Genomic DNA, 19,174 nt, shown 5'->3' on the forward strand with positions numbered 1-19,174 from the left:
ATTGATATAGCTGTTACTTTCTGGGATGGGGAGGATTACCATTGCAATCTAAAAGGTGTCCAGCTACTAGCTAGATTGATATAGCAGTTACTTTCTGTGATGGAGTGGATGAGAATGCGAAACCATTAGCTCTAGTTGACTAATCATATTCCTCCTTCCATGTCACATGCAAGCATGATTAGTGAAGGTGTAGATGTGGATATATCTACCACAATGCAACCATTTAAAGTAGAAGCTAAAGATTTGATTCTTATATATGATGGCATATTGATGCTAAGAAGCTCAATTCATGGATCAATCAATAAGAGTATGCCATCACGCGGTGGAATGCCCATCTGAAGATGAATGACCATCATTAGATAACTTCAGAGATATTCAAGTGGTGTGAGTGCTTACTTGATTTGTATGTAGATTGTAGAATATTGGTGGAAGTAGCATAGCTTGAGACAGTGTTATGGACGATTTGTATAGCAGTACACCATTGAGTTTCAAGCTGTCTCTTTGGAAGCAGATCTTTGGGGATGTACAAGTATTGATGTAGTACATACCTTGAGGTTTCATTTTCAAATTGCAAATCAACTATGCATGCTCTTGATGATTGAGCAAGATAGTGTGATGTTAACAACCATTAAGCACAAAAATCAAGGCAATGGGGGAGAATATCATGAATCATTCGAAGATGTGTCCTTTCTCCAAAATAAAATATGAAAGAAGATTGGTGATGACTTTTCCTTATATAAGCCAAATGTCTTTGGCAAGTTCTATTATCATTGCTAAATCTTGTTCATAACAAGGGAACATATTGTAGACTGCACGCACCTAAACTCTTTCCTATAAAATAGAAGAAAGATGGGAAAGAAAAAACTAATTACTATTGTGGTGGAGAACACCACACTTGTCTAATGTACAAAGCAGATCTATATTTATATTTGAAAGCAATGCAAAAGGATATTGGGGTTGTGACCAAGGTTTAAAATTGCGTAAATAAGCCTCGAGATATTTTTCGTCAGTGAGACGAGGTTTAAGCCTCGAGGCGGTGTGAGGCGTAAGCCTCACGGACGAAGAATTGCGTAAATGAGAATTTAAGGGTTTTAGCAGGTAAATAATAGTAAGATTCTATCATATAATAAAAACATTTAACTGATAAGTGAAATTAGTGGAAAGTAAGAAAATAGATGCAATAAAATCATGTCCCAAAGTACAAAACCACAAAATATAAGTATATCAAAACTCCCAAAGTACAAATAAGAAAGAACATATTAAACCAAATCATATCCCATCACTAAATGGGTATACAAGTGAATCTTCTTCTCCAATTGTATCCATGAATGTCATATCTTCATCATCTTCAATGTTACTCACTTTTCTTTTCCCTGTTCAATAAGAATGATTATTGTTATGTTAATTTCCCACTTGATATATATATAATGTAATAGCACATAAGAAGTTGTGGAATACCTTTAGTTGCTTGTTGTGCTGCAGAACTAGTGGATGTGTGTAGTTTGGCACTAGTGGATGTGCCCACTTAATCTACCTCGCTCTTCAAGACGTCAACAATTAGATCCTCTAGTTACAGGTCTGATAATGACAATTTTGTCTCATTATCTATGAACCACTCATTATCAGACGTCACATCATCACACACCAATGGGTCTTCATCATCCTTCAACCCATTGTTCCTCAACCTCTTGTTGTGCATAATATACACAAGGGAGTTCATTCTGAGTGTTGAAAGTCGATTTCTTCTCTTTGTTTGCACTTGACTATCTGTGCTACAGTTTCGCTCACACCCAGAGGAAGAACAAGTGAGGCCCAAAACTCTAGCACTAACATGAAGAAGCAGACTAACACTAACAACTTTTACTAAAGATGATGAATATAATAATATGCCGGGCTGCCGGGGGTCCAAGGGGGAGCTGCCCCCTGGCGGGGTTCGACCTTTCCGGTCAACAAATTTTATTTGTAAGAATAATTTTGAAATTCTGCTTATTTTTAAAGTTCGTAAGTTATTTGTATGGAAAGATGCCTAGCGGTACCGAGCATGTACCTAGCGGTACTGAGCATGTACATAGCAGTACCGAGCATGTACATAGCGGTACCGAGAACTATGACCATAGCTTTCCTATAAGTTTAAAAATCAAACCCTAAACTTTAAAAAAGCCCTAAGAATTTATTTTTGAAGTTCGCGTATAGATTTGTCTTTATATAAAAGGAAATAAAAGTTTGTTATAGGGTGTACGTAGGCTTTGTTTGAGACAGCTTTTTTTAATTATTTTCTGAAGTAGTTTTCTAGTACAGAAGTTTTTAATTCAAGAATTTTAGTATTATAAAGCTGTTTTAAAAAACAGTAAGAAAGTTGTTCCAAATGAAGCCTTAGGTTTGGTTGTGCTCATTTTTAAAAAGTCTTTTTTTTTTTTTAGTTTGTTACATATTTTGGAGTTTGCAATAAAAATTGTAAGCTATTCTTATTACTTTTTGTTCTCTTTGCAATTTTTAGTTATGCATACTTGGGCATAGGAAATTTTATTTGTAAATATAAATAAATAAATTATATATATTAACACACGCAATGTGTGTATATATATATATATGTATGTATCATTTCCCAACACTTTTATTATAGGTGTCAAGTATAAAATTAATGTTAGCGGAATTTAATCTCAAAATTTTAATAATATCTTTCTAGATTTTTATCAACTAAATTATTTAGCGCCCACATTTTTTTTTGAGTGAACAAACTAATAAAATTTTTATTGATATTCTAGTTTTAATTTAATATATGCAATTTTCAAACCTAAGCATAAAAAAGAGTTTGAAAAGTGAAACTCTGTTCTACATGTCACGTGTCACGTGTCACTTTTTTCTTTCCATTTGAATGCTTGAGCTAATTAACTCAGGCATTTAGTCCCATATTATTTGAAGGTTTTACTTAGCATTGTTTAAATGAAACGAAATAGCTCAGTAGCATGAGCTTATAAGTCATGTGGAGCATACAGATGGTTCAAATGATGCAGGGATTTTGCAGGGTGGATATTATTGGGCATGGTCTTAATGCTTATTTTAAAAACTTGTTAAATCAAACATTTATTTTTTAAGTTCATATGTCTAGCTCAATAAGTCTTCTCGATAATGCTTGTTTATTTTTATAAATGGGCTGCTAAGCTTGATAATCTCAAAATTAACAAAGTTTAAGCTGAGCTCAAACCAAGCTAAAACAAAAATGATTTTTAAGCTCATATGTCTAGCTCAATAAAGCTTCTCGATAATGCTTGTTCGGCTCAATAAGGCTTTAGGTAAATGAGCTCGAGTTCAATTCATTTGCAACCAAGATTTTGTACAACTACACAAAAATGGGCATTCAGCTATCCAAAGCTCATCTAAAAGGAAGGTAAATGTCTTTTAGAGTAGCAATGGGGTAAGAGTTGCCATAAGTGGAGACGCCTCCATTATTGGAGGGGATTAATGAGCCACACTTTCGTCAATTCAAGCAGTAACAACAACAATAGCTATAACATCAAGTCTTTATTGCACTATATAAGGTCGGCAACATGAATCATTTTGTCAATTCAAGCAAAAAAAAGAAGGATAAGAAAAAAAATCAATGCCTCACTCGTTATGACAAGCTTGAAGAGGAGCTATTATCATATAAACAAGTCCAATCAAGTAGTACAAACGAGATTTTTTGTATATTTGTAGGGAACTCTTAAAGTTGAAGTGCTATCTATAGTTTTATGAACCAAGAAGCTCTTAAAAGAAGTTTTTAAAATCAACCTTCATTTGAAGCTATAGTTTCATAGTGGTGAAATCCTCTTAACTGGGAGCCATAATCTAGGGATCAGATTTAGTATGTAGAGGTGTAAAAGAACTGAGTTAACATGAGCTGGAGGCAATTTTAGCTTAGCTCTTTCACAAACATCTTGTTTGAGCTCAACTTGAGCTGTTGTGACAGTTTAAGTTTGGTTAATCTAAGTTCACGCTTGTTCGAGTTTTGATTTTGCTCTGCTCATGATTGATTTATTTTGTGATTATTGAGAGTAGCTCTTTTTTAAATTTAAATGAGCCTGATTGAGTTGATATTGTTTAACCTAAAAAATAAGACTTTAATTTAACAAGCTTTTAAAATGAGCTTTAAAATCTTGTTTAGCAATATCTGTCACTCAAAATTCTTCCATCATTTGAATCATGTGTATGTCCTACATGGATTACAAGCTCTTGCAGTTGACCTCTTTTTTTCCATTTAAATAGTATTAAAGTAAACCTCTGAATGATGTGAAACTAAATGTCTCACAACTAATAAGTTTGAAAATTTAAATGAAATGAGAAAAAAACGTCACGTGACACATGACATAAAATAGAGCTTCATTTTTAAATTTTTTTTGGGTGTTGAAGTGTGAATAATGCATTTATTAAATTTTTGCTTGTTTGCATAAACAAATAAATTGTGTTGGTGTTAAATAATTTAGTTGATAAAGTTCTAAAATGTTACTGTTAAAATTTTGAAATTAAGGTTCTATTTGGGATAACTTCTTCACATCATTGCTCTTTAGACCATACCATAATTTCATTTTGCTGCTACTTTCTTGCTGCTGTCTTGCTTCTTTTTTGAGATTTATGTGATAGGAAGCTATTTTTATAACCAGAGTTGCTAGTATGTTATATTTTTATGAAAGCAACTGTCTGAATTTAAAAAAAAAGAACATATTTATAATATTCATAGTAGCTTTAAAAAAGTTATTTTTCCCACAAGCATCTTTACAAAATATTGTAGTCGGTCACTAAAATTCTCATTTAAATATAATAAAAAAAATCATTTCTATTATTTTCTAATCAAGTCTTTTTAGGTCTACCTCGCTCTCTCTTAACATAGACCAAATCTAATATATCTACTCTCTTAATCGGATCATGAGTAGACTGACATTTTATGTGACCAGTCGTCTAAAGCAACTCTTTCTACTCTTATTTGCCGCTGGAGCTACTCCAACATTTTCACGTATTTAACATTCTATCTCTAAGAGTAAGACCACTTATCCACCCGAGCATCATCTTCTCTGCAGCACTTAACTTAATTGTATGCTTCTCTTTTGATGACCAACATTTTTGCGCCATAAAACATTGTAGTTGTCTCATCACCATCTTATAGAATTTTCTCTTAGTTTGAGGGGTACCTTTTTATCACACAACATGCCCGATGAATTTCTCCATTCCAGGCATCCAACTAGAATTCTACTAATAATATCCCTATCTATTATACCCGATATATTTAAAATATGTACTCTTTTTAATGACTTGATTTTCCAAAATCACAATATTCTATTAGATTTATTACTACTAAAATTACACTCAATGTATTTGATTTTAGATCTACTCAAATGAAAACCTTTAGACTCTAAGGTTGATCTTCATAATTCAAGTTCACCTTCAACTCACTATCTATTCTTATCAGCAAGAAGAATATCATGAGCAAGAAGCATACATCATGGCACATCCTTCTGCAAATGTCTAGTAAAACATCCATGACTAAATCAAAAAGATATGGCCTTAAAGCTGATCCTTGATGTAATCCAATTAAAATAGGAAAACATTTGGTCTAACCCTCCTGTGTTTAAACTCAAGTAATAGCTCTTGCACACATATCTTTAATGACTTGAGTCTTTTCTTTTCTAAAACTATCCATAACAATTATCTAGGAACTTTATCATAGCTTTCTCTAAATAATAAATATCGTATATAGATCCTCATAATTCTCCCTGCACTTCTCCATTAAACCTCTTAATAAATATATAGCTTTCATAGTAGATCTACCCGGCATGAATCCAAATTGATTTTGAGAAACATTTGTATCACATCATAACATATACTCAATACCTCTCTCCCAAAGTTTTGAATTATGACACATTAACTTATTTCCTCTATAATTCACACGCTCTTGTGCAACATCTTTATTCTTAAAAATAAAAATCGACACACTCCAATAATATGACATCTTTTTAGTCTTCAAAATAATATTGAAAAATTTTGCAAACCAATAAATTCCTTGATCTCCTAAGCATTTCCACACCTCCATTAGAATATCATCAGGTCTAACAGTTTTTCCACACTTTATTTTCTTTATAGTCTCTCTAACTTTGATTTTACTAATACGCCGATTAAAAAAATCTATTTTTATTTAGGATGCTAATATTTTCATAATTTTCATTGAAAATCTTATCAAAATATCTCGTCTACTTCTGTTGAATATACTCTTCTAATAAAAACATTTTTTGATCTTTATACTTAATGCACTTCACTTGAATTAAATTCTTACTTCTTCTATATCTTTGTTTGGCTATTTTATACATACATCTTTTGCTTTCTTAGTATTTAATCTATTATATAAATCATTAAAAGTTAGATTCTTTGAATCTTATATTATTTTCTTAGACTCATGGGCATTTTTATATGTTTTCTATTGTTTCGGGTTTTTATATCTAAACCAATTCTTATAACAAAGTTTATTACTTTTGATCTTTTCTTACACATTTTGATTCTACTCCAAGCTATTTTTATTATTAGAAGTTTTTCCTTTTGATACTTCAAACACATCCTTTGTAATATTCTTATTATCATTAGTTAATTTTTTATGCAAAACATTAACTTTCTCATGTTGATGGGGGCAAATTACTTCTTTATTTGTTTTGAATCTTCGTTGGGAATTGCTCGTAACTTTATTCTAAAATTACTCTAATCGAAGAGTTGTGCAACGCCTAAATGAACCCATATGCATCTCATCTAAGTAGTCCTGCATCACATGTACAATCAGAATGTTAAGATCTTGAATCTTACTCAAAATTATTTTTTGTTAGTGTTATTTAAATACATCATCTAATTTTAGGATAACATTTACTTTTGTTTTTTCATATTATGTTTCTTCATGTATTTATGTATGTATTTGTGTGTTATATATATATATATATACACACACACACATAAGCCTTAATTAAGCATCTTAATAAGCTAGTTCACTAGCTTTAAATAATGCTATTCATCAATCAAGCATTAAGCTATTCAAGTTTGTTTATTTAACAATTAATTATTAATAAATGTGTTTAAGCTTATTCAATTAGTTCATTTGCAACCCTGTTAGTACGTGTGGTTAATTTGATCGTCCATGAATCATAATTGAGCCATGTGTGTGGAAAGGTTAAGGTTTCGTGCTTATCAAATTTTAACTCTTTGATTTCTCCATGAAAATTGCTAAAGGTTGTGATTGACAGAGAAAAAAGAAATCTTCAAGCACCTTCACCTTGATCATTAACGAGGACCCATTAACTGATTGGCATTAAACAATTCTTTCTTCTATATCATGCCCAACACTTTGATTTATATAATGTAGTCCATCTAATTATAATCTTATGAAATTTATCTTGCTCTTTCAAGAAATATTTATTTGCTTAACTGATGTATAGATGATAAATGACTAATTGAGTCTTGATTTAGATTTTGTTTGGGACAGTTTTCTCATTGCTTTTTAAAATAATTTTTTGGCAAAAATTATTAATTCAAAAAAATATTTCTCTAAAAAGCTGTTTTTGAAAGCATTAAAAGAGCTGTCCCAAACGAAGCCTTAGATATCATTCATATCAAATAAATTCTTTTGTAATCCTTGGAAGCTGTCTTTGTATGCATGTTTTAATTTTTAATTGTTCGCATAGGACATTTGGGAGATTTATATAGAGAATTTACCTCTACTCTTTACATTTTATTTTCCTTTTCAGTTTGAGCGAAATAGTTAGGATGCCCTATGTATATAGCCCATCCTCAATGCGCTGCCATGTTTTACCATAGTCAAGCTTGAACAAGTTTTCATCATAATTCTTTGTTAGATTCTATTGCTGTTGTTTGGCAAATACTCTCCTGCTGCGAGACATATATTATTGACACTTTACAAAATATCGTCTTAATATTTTAGATTGCTGGCTTCTCTCTTTTCTCTTGCAGAAAAAACAAATCGCAATGCTTTTTTGTTCCTCATCAGTCTAATAATTTAACTTTGTACTTTCACTGCTGCTACCATAACTGCTTATTGCAATCTCTTCCAAGAAAACCAGTTTTTTTTTTTTGAAGATAAAGCAAATTGCATTAATACTGAAAATAAAGAAAACAAAGTAACCTATGTGATAGAAATCCTATCACAGTCATTCCTTATCAAGTCAACAATACTTGAAGGAAGTTCACTAAAAACAAAAGAATCCCAAAAAAAAAAAAAATCTCCATGTAGGGCAAATTTAGAACAAGCATCCACCACCCCATTACTCTCTCTAGACACAAAATGAAACATTCCATTATGAAAAACATCTAAGAAAAAAAAATCTAGTCTTCGAATCTTCTTCAACTGATTATTGCTCCTCAATAAAGAATCTTGCAGAAGATTAATAATATTTAAGTTATCACCTTCTAAGATCTTCTATGATGATACCAAGCTTATCCGTCATCCAATTTTCAATAACATTATTGAAGTGAAACACAGCTCACAATTCCATAAACGAAATATCCCAATGCTTCAACCTCTTATCATATGCTAACAAAAAACAACCTCTATGATCACGCAAGATTCCAGCAATACTCGTCTCATTGGTCTTCAATAGTGCTGCATCTACATTCAATTTAATCCAATTTGTAGGAGGATGCCAAATTTTCCAACAAAACCAGTTGTAACTGTGTTTTAGTTCTCAGGCTGCGTAACGTTAAAATACTCTTCATCCATTTTTTTGTGCAGTTCATGTTTGATTATTTCTCCCAGAAGAACCTATCAGTGTGAATACGTGACCAGTTTAATTAGGGCCATCAATTTTCAGAGGATACAGAGATAACTGGACCGTTGATTCTACTTTCAGTTCTTTTTGGATTTGGTAAACTTGTTGAATATTCTTTGGCAGTCGGGTGGTATTATGAATGATCCACCATTCTACATGTCCTTTCTTTGTCTGATTCAAGTTGGTAATCTGCCTATTTTGGATGGAGGATTATTGCCAGTTCTACCTCAATTTTCAAGCTAATTTATTGCATTCTCTCTAAACGATATATGGTTTACATGCACCTTAATAGAGAAAAAACGAGAACAAATTGCTTCTGCTTCGAGAAAAATCTTTATTTCTTATGACTCTTGTACCTTTTGAACTTACAGTTGAATGAAATGGCAACTTCTGGAAGAAAACTGCTTATCAAGCTTGTTATATTATATAAATAAAAAAAAATGTCATAAAATCTTATCAGCAAAACCTTCCTTTGTTACGACTCTTGCCTTTTGTTCTAATTTCTCAAGGGTTGAATTGTTATTAGGGGGATTTACATGCATATCACAAAAGTTTTATGTATTTATTTATCTAATTTTTAATATTTTAAATTATCTAAAAAATATTATTAATATTAAAATTTTTATAGTATATTTTTGTTTATTTGTGTTTTATTGTGATTTGAAATATTAAAATGTTAGATATGTAAATGTAGAGCAATTATTTTCACATTTTTAGGCTGACTTGGGCTTGGGCTGACCTACGATGATTGGCTTCCTTGTATTAAGAGGCTTTTCACTGTATTGTGAAAGTTCCTGTGAATTGTGGTAATTTAAAATTATTGCAAAATATCCGTACTTATAGCTAATTTCCATAAAACATATTATATTGCAAAATAAGAATATCCATTGAATAGTTCAATAAGAATTATCTTGTATACTATGTGAGGAAAAGATCAATACAGAAATCTACAAAAAAATAGGAATATTTGATGACATAAATTGGTCCAGTGATTTTTGTTGTTAATACTCACTACCAAGTTTGGAGTGGATATCAATCATTATTTTGGATTCAAATTTATTCATGGGTGATACTTTGATTGTACTAATGAATAAATTTGAACTAATATTTGCAAACACATGGATTAGATCATGACATGTTACATGTGGATACTTATATATAATGTTGTTCTACCTGCCTTCTATTAGAACCAATGACAAATGGTCTATGCAAATGACTCTTGGGTTAATGTCATGAGAGAATTCTTTCGGGTGAATATCTTAGGTAGGCTCCTTTCTTTGAGTTGTGGGTTTTAGCATGACCGATGGGGCTATTACTATGGGATTCGTAAATGTACATCTCCTATAGTTTAGTTGAAGAGCCCTATAAGAAAGGCGAGTCACCTCAATTAGGGTGAGTCTTTACTCTTTACTTAGCCTCAATTAGGGTGAGTCTTTACTCTTTACTTAGCCTCAATTAGGGCGAGTCACCTCAATTAGCGAGAGCGAGAGTCGTTAACACGACGTAGAGGGACATCCGATCGTGCGAGGTCGTGGGCGACGACGTGCTGAATTCGGCGCCGGACAGGTACGTGGATTTTAATTATTATTATTTTTTTTCTCTCTTTTGTTTTATACAGCAGGTCAACAATTATATAACATAATATGCTTAACAATCCTTTGCTCAGAGGTTCCTTAAGCCATTCTTCATCATTTCCTTATGATTTTCTTGAGCCTATTCCGCCTCCTCTTGGTGGCCCAAGAATAGCGGTCTTAGTGTTATCTCCACTAGAGGCCATTCTAGGGTGAGTTTATGATTTAAAGGAAGAACTTACCCGTGTTAAGGTGAAGTCTAAAGAAGAGAAGAAGAGTATTATGAACTTGGAAAAGGTGCTATATTTTATGATCTTGGGTGGGGACATCAACTCACTATGCTCACTATGCTTGTAGATTTGAGGCTGTGGTAACCCACAAGCTTTTGAAGTCATCACGATCGAGTCAATTCCTAGTTGAAGACATTATCATCCTATGACACCTAGTTAGGAATGGGATAATCTCCCTAGCCATTCTTATGGATTATATATTTAAGTTTTTTTTTAGGGTGAGTGCTATGAAATCATCATAATGTAATGGAAACATATAAAAATTAAAACTTACTGTGTTTATGTTGGATTTATTTTTTTATTTACATTTGGAGACTACTTTATTACCTGGGATGCCTCATTGTTGTTCATTTGAGAAGTGCGAGTGATCTTATTGTAATGATGAGAGAGTGCGAGACATCAGATATGTTCAGTTATGATAGATGTGACTTTTAATTTAAATTTTGAGTCTCATCTCTTTATAAATATATCTAAAACCTCAATTTCGGGTACTATTTCTCTTATTTTCTTTGACTTTCTCTCTATTCATTTATTCTCTTACTCTTTGCTGGTGTGAGTGCTTTATTAAGATGGTTGTGCTGCAAAGGTGCCATAAGAATTGTAACAGGTTTGAGTACTATCAAGCTTTATAGGTGATTCATCTTTCGCCTGTTATGACCTTTCATGTGTACTTCATCAAGGATGAAAATTTCTCAGTGCAAGTTCTCAATCACGATGAGTGCTTAAACACTATGGTTGATGATTAACTATGCTTCCCTTAGAATTACTTCAAAGTTTGTCTACCACTTCTACTATGCTATGAGTTTATTAAGATCTTGAATTTCAACGAAATCATCCTTACCCATATAATGCTGAACTTTGTAGCGAGCATCATCCCTTTCATCTCGTACATGAGATTAAAGAATATCCCTTGTGGCCTTACCTTATTTGAACAAAATTTTAACATACTTACTTTTAAGGATAGGTGCATTCAAAATTTTTCACATTACATGGGGATGAGTGGATTGGCCAACAAAGTGAGGGATTTAGGTACATTTGTCTTCTTGAAGTTGGTAACTAAATAGATGGTGACGATCATGCCTATTCCATTTGACAGGGAGAATCTAGTCATGATAAAGTTGGATGAGGAAGACTCCAGGGATTTTGAAAACATTTCTTGTAATGATGCTAAAAAAAAAAATATTTTTCAAGTAGGCTCGACTTGTATAGTTATTATGAGAACTATAATATTCTTTAATTCTTAGGCCTTGACTTTCTTAATGGTCAGGGAGAGAAGAAGATGAAAGATAAGGTGTTGGCGTCATTATCTTTCTACTCAATTGGTAGTTCATTCTTAGCCACCTATACATGTTACTCTCCTTTTACTCCATTCATCCTTAAACCCTATCGATAGATTTATCTTCTTCGTCACCTACTATGTCTTAAGAGGATCTTGATGACATACCGTTGAGTGATGATAAAAGAGGTTCTCCAAATGCACCGCTATTTGCTCAGTATTATGGGTGCTAATCTGGCCTAGGAGTGAAGAGCTCCATATTGAGGAGTTGTCATTTGCAAGGACTTGGCTGTTGGGGAGCCAATGTGTGGTCTTCTTTGAATTCATCATAGAGGAAAGGAGGAGGAGAATAATAATAATAATAAGAAGAAGAAGACGCCTTCCAAGAATCCTAAGGCCAGGAGGTTTATGTTTTTTTCTATATGTATATGCCATTCACCAAAGGTATACAATATGGGGATTAACATTTACTCGCATGTCATTGAGGCTAAGTTAGATGCTAGCCCTACCCCAAAGCTTGCCTTTGCACCTATGGCTGCTTATGCTACAAGTTGACAAGGTACCTTCACCTTGGCTCACAACCATAGAACTTGCATGAGGCTCCATATTCAGTTTGAGGATTTGACCCAAAGAGGGAAAGCACCCTTCAATGAGAATGTTTGAAGATAAATATTATTTTATAATTTGATGTTAGGCTTCTTTTTGGATGAGAGTGACAAGGTGAGTGTGGCCAATAACTAAAGTTTTCCTTTTTTACTTTTTTATTTGCTCTATAAAAAAAATTAATGTATTTTTTTTTGAATAAATGAATGAAAAATGAACTTATTAATTGTTCACATTTTATTGTCACGTATGTTTATTTTATCCTTTATTTAAATCATGGATATGTGACTCTTAACTTTCCCTTTGAAATATAGTCCTTGAAAATATTTCCTAACCTAGGGAGAGTCTTTCTTTAGGATAAGTTCTCATTAGTAAGTGCCTCCTTGCCAGCATAGGCCAAAAGCTGTCTGTATCGCCTCTATCTCTATTGTGGAAAATTGCTCCATTAGTCAAATCTATCTAATGTGTGCTTCATTTGTTGGGCTTCCTTGGGGTGAGTGCCTATTATTATTAAATCTTATTGAGGTGGGCCCCCTCTCTGAGTGGGCTTATATCGAATGAGTGCACTCTTATCTGAGCTCCATTGAGGTGAACTTAGAAAATCCTTGTAAATTAGTTGTACCCGTGTATTAATGTGCACAGTGCTAACCTTCCTAAGAAGAAAACTAAATTGTTTACTCATCAAAAAGCTTGGTGAAGATGTCCATAACTTGCTTTGCTTTTTATAAGTTCTTTATTTTGATCAATCCAAGTTATGTCTTTTCATAGATGAAATGACTATATGATTCATACTTTTTGGTTCATTCATGAAAACATGACTAGCAACCATATGAAGCATGACTTAATTATCATAATATTATATGGCTGATGTTTGTAGTCTTAATATTAAAATATATAAGAAGTGTATCCATTTTATTCATAAGTACCTTGGGCCATAGCTCGAATATTCATAAGTATCAATTTTTATTTAGCTTAAAGAAGCAATAAAAAAAAAATACTATATCAGGACCATACTTGGAATAACATAGGACTCATAAAGCTACTTTAAGATATTGTTGCATTGCTATATGCATGAATTGTCTCATAATGCAAAAATACCAAAAAAATGACACTTGCTTGAGTAATGGCTAACTAAAGCAAGCACCTAAAAATTGAATCATGGTTTTTTTTCCTATTAAGATAAAATATTTTGTAGAAGTGTAAATGGTTTTTTTATTAAGATAAAATATTTTGTATCCCTTTTACCCAAATATATATCCTATGAATATGCTAGGCTTTAATATAGTGTCAAACTTTAGTCATTGAGGTGAAAGGTTATGGGTAAAATATAGGTCTCAAAGAATTTAAGGTGTAAGTAGACAAATAGAAAGCCAATAGACATTTTATTGGGATTGGTCCTTTTTAAGATAAGGGAATTTTGTTAATTCGATAAATTATGGTAAGATAGAGTTCTCCCTCCCAAACACTTTAAATGAATATACTTTGAAATCTGATACTCCAAGCAACCTTTAGAAAATGATAACGACAATCATTTTGTTGTGTTGTGTAAACACAAGTACTTCGATAAATAATTTTGCAAGAATTAAAAAACTTTTTATAAGTCTTCAGAAGATAAATACTTTTAATGTTGAAGGCATAGTGAATTTCATCAAAGTTTTAAAACAATTGCCCCTCCCTAAAAGTTTTAAAATATTATGATCTTTAGGCAATTGCCCCATGTATAATTAAACACATTATGTATAGGTGTTATTGTCAGGGAATGATGAATCATATACAAAGAGAAATGGTAAATCAAAATTTGTTCCGGGGGCGCTGCCCCCGGAAACTCCCGCAGGGGCGCTGCCCCTTGCCCTCGCGACTTGACCGAGCAGGTCGAACCCTGCTAGGGGGCGCCGACTCCTTGGACCCCCGATATATCTGCCAATAGTTCATTTCGTATCAACTAGGGTTGCAACCGAGTCAAGCCGGCTCGCGAGCTGACTCAAACTCGACTCGGTAAGAGGCTCGACGAGTTGAGCATATCGAGCTCGAACATACGTATGCTCGACTCAACAGCTCTTCGAGCAGCACGCGGAGGCTGGGCGGGAAATTGAAAATGAAATATCGGGAGACGGGAGAGCGACGACGGAGCTCGGGAGGGCGAAGACTAATGTTGACAACAGAGATCGGGATGAGTGACGATGGAGCTAGGGAGGTCAACGACAGAGCTAGGTAGGGCGACGACGAGGGCCGGGATGTTGACGACTGCAACCGAGATGGTGATGATGGAGCTCAGAACGAAGCTAACTAAGGGGACAATGTTGTTCGCGACAACTAACATGTTCGGGACGACGCTTGATGAGCCGCTTGATTGAGACGAGTTGAGCTCCACTCGAGTTCGAGCTCGAGCTTGGTATTTGGCAATCAAGCTCTACTCGAATACCCCCTGGCTCGAGCTCGACTTGACTCGTTTGCACCCCCAATATCAACTCATAATAATATTTGATAGAAAATGAAAAAAATATTATTATGACCAAAAAATATTTCTTGCTAGCTTAAGTACATTCTAAATAATCTACATATATAATTATTAAATCAGTAATTAAAACGTGCAAGGAGAAGATAATTTTTTAAAAATTATGAATTTTAATCATTATTATGAGTATCATTCAATATTTTTTAAAAATATGTAATTAATATTATTTCTTAAGCGTTAAAAAAAAATTGAATAAAAACTTTTCAAAAATTTACGTGATTATATTAATCTTATATTTTAATTATAATAAAAATAACAATACTCATAATAATAATTAAAAAAAAAAGGAAAGCATCCTTTCTGCGGCCTTTCGTATTCCCATCATATATTTCAGTGTACATCAACCTTTTGCTATCAGAAGTCGCATCATAGGCTATAAATATACTGCTATCGCTGAAGAGCAGTGCAAATTTTGGCTGCCCGAGATGAGAGATTATTATGTGGGGGTGTTTGAACATATTCGATCAAAGGGTAAAAGGACGTGTTCCGTTATCCAATGTATTATGTATTGAGTGATATGACGTGTCTCGATTAGCCTCCGGACTCTTCCAAACACCGCATATAATAATTTTTCCTGATATGGAGGTGTAATGCATCTTTTGGGACAACTTTAAGAAATAGTCCTAAATGAAGCCTAAGTCAGTCAAGTCATTTCATAAGCGCGCTCATATTCTACTCTATAAATATTTTATTTGTCAAATTTGTGCTAGACCTGATTAAACTCAGTTATCTCCCGAGCTAACTTGTTTAAAAAATATTAATGTAAAGTACCTTTAATATATCTTAACATTTAGGCTTTTAAGTAAAAAATAATTTAAAATTATATTTCTTTCTTATATTTAGTGATTCCGTATTATTTTTCTTATAATTTTTTATTCTTTTTATTATTTTAGCATAATATATTTTTGGGTTATGATGATTTTTTCTCTTTCAAAATCAATGAACCAAATCATGAACCGACTTGATTTCGTAAATTAAAGATCAAGTTTAAATTTGATTAATTAATCAAGTTCAAACAAGAGTTGACTCGAGCTAGGCTAAACTCCTTTACACCCCTAGCCCAATAAGAGTACATTTCCCCAAACCTTCTAGCTGTCTGCAATTAGAGCCTTAATTACGTCATACCTCCCACCAAATCCACCGTCATGTATAATAGTGAGATGATTAATTAAATATGTATTTAGATTAGTGTCACATCAATTATTTGTAGCCGTTAATATAAAGTTTTTTTTTTTTTGAGTAGTGATTTAATATTAAGCTTTACAACTAGATAGAGATATTGAATTATCTATTGATGTGTTTATGGGTAGGACTCTAATATCCAAGGCATGTCTAATATGGTACATAAGGAGCTTCAAGAATTAAAAGTACAAATTCAATAGTTAGTTTATAAATATTTTCTCCATCCCAATGTATCTATGGGGAGAATTTATTTTATTTATGAAGAAGAAGGACAATACGATGCACATATGTATTAGTTACATGGAGCTGAATAGGAAAATAATTAAGACCAAGTACCCTCTTGCGAAGATTAACTGTTTGATTGATCAGCTAGCATGATCCTTTTTGTTTGTTAAAATTGATCTTGGGTTTGAATATTATATCATGATGGTGAGAGAGGTGGATGTGGTGAAGTCTAATTTTAGTAATTGATATGGGCATTTTGAGTTCTTAGTTATGCCTTTTTTGGGGTGACTAGTGCGTTTGCAGTTTTTATGGATATGATGAACGTGAAAGTTCAAAGGAGGGTGTTAAGCTTTGTTGAGTAGTCCATAGGCGCACAAAGAGGGTGGGGGAGGGGGGTGTGTGAATTGGTTTTTAAAAATTTGTAACACAAAATAATCTTTTTTAGATTTTTCAATAACTTAAAAAATGAACAATGTTATGTGGAAGCAAATTAACTAAAGAATAATTATACTATAGGTGATGATAAGTTAATCAAATCAATATGACATCAATCACAACTTTTTCAACATGCAATTTTTAGAAAAATAAATCATAGAGAAATAAAATGCAGAAAACATAAATCAAAATGGACACACCAAAATTTTATAGTGGTTCGATTAAATAATAACCTACATCCACTCCTTAGAGTCCTCCTCTATGGGTATTGCACTAAACGTTTAATGTCTCTCATTTATCCCCCACAGATAGGTGGAAGCCCTTACAATCTTTTCACCAACCCGATGCAGAAGTAATCCTTGACATCTTTTTCACCCTCCTAGTGAAGGCAGAGAATCTTGACCTCTTTTTCACCCTCATGGTGAAGGTATAGAACCTAAAAATACTTATTTACCCTCCCAATGAAGGCAAAGAACCTCGATGATCTTAGAGCTGAAATTCTTCTTCCTAGACATACCTAAGAAATAAAGCAAGACATTCGGAGGAAACTAGGAAGAAGCTTACTTGGAGCAACCATGTGGAATCCCCTCACACTCCTCCTTCACAGACAACCTATCCTTTCTCCTTCCCAAAGCTCTCCAAGATCTCTCTTAAAAGCTCTCTCTCCAAAAAACCCAACTGCCAAAAGACTTGGAACAAGTCAATTACGAGAGCTTATATACAAGGCTTCATAAAATGCCTAATAATTCAATTCTATCGACACTGATCATATAGTACGATCACAAATCATACAATATGATTTGTTTAAATAGCTATGTTAGTACAGTATAAAGAATAATACATTATACGATCGATCAGTTCAAGTATTTGAGCCGATCTTCCAGTATAATATTAAGGAATGATCTAGTACGATTAGTTCAATTGAATTGGATTATCATCTCGTTTGATCAGTGGTGATTAATTATCATCCAGGGAAGTGTTTGGGTCATATATTACAAGGAGTTGAATCATATAGTAAGATCTAATTAAATCAATTAATTCAGATTTGATCCCCTAATTATAGGATTAGATTATGCAAGATTTGATTATATCACACAATATGATATGTATCATACGGTATGATTCATACAAATTTTGAATTTAAAAATATTGCCTAAAATATGATTTTGGATTGAAATCTTGATTTCTACTGATCGTCTTGTACAATATTGATCATACAATATGATTAGTAAAAAATATTAATTATGACAATTAGCTATTTTTAATAATTTTTTGAATAGTTAATCGTACAGTATAATAGATTAAAAAAATTTACACTTCTAATTTTCTTATTTTATCACTCCACTGTGAGTGTGTGTGTGTATGGTCACCAAGTTTAGCATCCATCAAATATAAAACTTTGACATAAGAAATATATAATTAAATAAAAAAATATAGACTATGAAAGAAACTTAACCTTATTCTACATAGTCTTGAGTTGATCACTTAGTACGGTGTACAACGGACATGTAAAGTTAATGCACAAGAATAAATCTCCAATAATAATAATAACTGGAGAAGACATAGTAGACAACAAAATAATATGTATTATCATCAAAACCATAAGACCGAGGTCCATATTTGTAAAAATCTCTCCCTTTTTAATGATTGTAAATATATTGGTTATAATTTCAAATTAATTTTGCTATGTCCTAAACTCCATGATACTAGTTAAGTTTTTGGAAAATAAGGAGTTTTTTTTTTTTTTTAAAGAATGAACAAGACAAATATGAACAACACATAATCATGAACAAGAAATAAACAAAAACTAGACTAGTGATAGCGAAGGAGAAATACAACCTACCAATAGAATTTTATTCCCCCTTTTGCCATCACAAAAGAGGAGGCGCAAACAATACAATAGATAAGGAAAAAAGGCACAAGAGACAACACAAGACAATAATGACAAAAAATAATAAGCATAACATAACATCAATCACTAAGATATATATATAGGATCCTGATGAGGCGGTGGTTGAAAGTATTGATGGATAGAAGAAAATTGATCATTCAACCAAGCTCTATCTGCATGAAGTTGATTGTGCTGTTGTTGAGGAAGGTTGTACTGCTGATGGAGCTAAGCCCAATTTTGAGTCATCTCCTGGTATTGGGTTGCTGACTACATCTCTAGCTAATCAAGTCACTCCACAATGATGAATAGTCATCTGAGTAGGAAGTAGGAGCTGGTGCTGGACCTCTCTCTTCCTCTTCTAGCATGGGGTCCACAAAACAAACATTATTGTGAT

General features: G+C 32.8%; 1 protein-coding gene across 1 annotated transcript in view; it reads left to right on the forward strand.

The window, feature by feature from the left end:
* The window catches only part of LOC110105905 (protein YIPF5 homolog), a 12,112-nt gene extending 2,855 nt beyond the window's left edge, over positions 1-9,257 (forward strand). Inside the window, exon 2 of the mRNA XM_020835588.2 lies at positions 8,756-9,257. The gene's annotated coding sequence lies outside the window, so the exon portion shown is untranslated. The remainder of the gene's footprint in view (positions 1-8,755) is intronic.
* Positions 9,258-19,174: the final 9,917 nt, after the last annotated feature.

This window comes from Dendrobium catenatum, unplaced genomic scaffold (genome assembly GCF_001605985.2).
Source record: "Dendrobium catenatum unplaced genomic scaffold, ASM160598v2 fragScaff_scaffold_716, whole genome shotgun sequence".
NCBI classification, from domain to species: Eukaryota; Viridiplantae; Streptophyta; class Magnoliopsida; order Asparagales; family Orchidaceae; genus Dendrobium; species Dendrobium catenatum.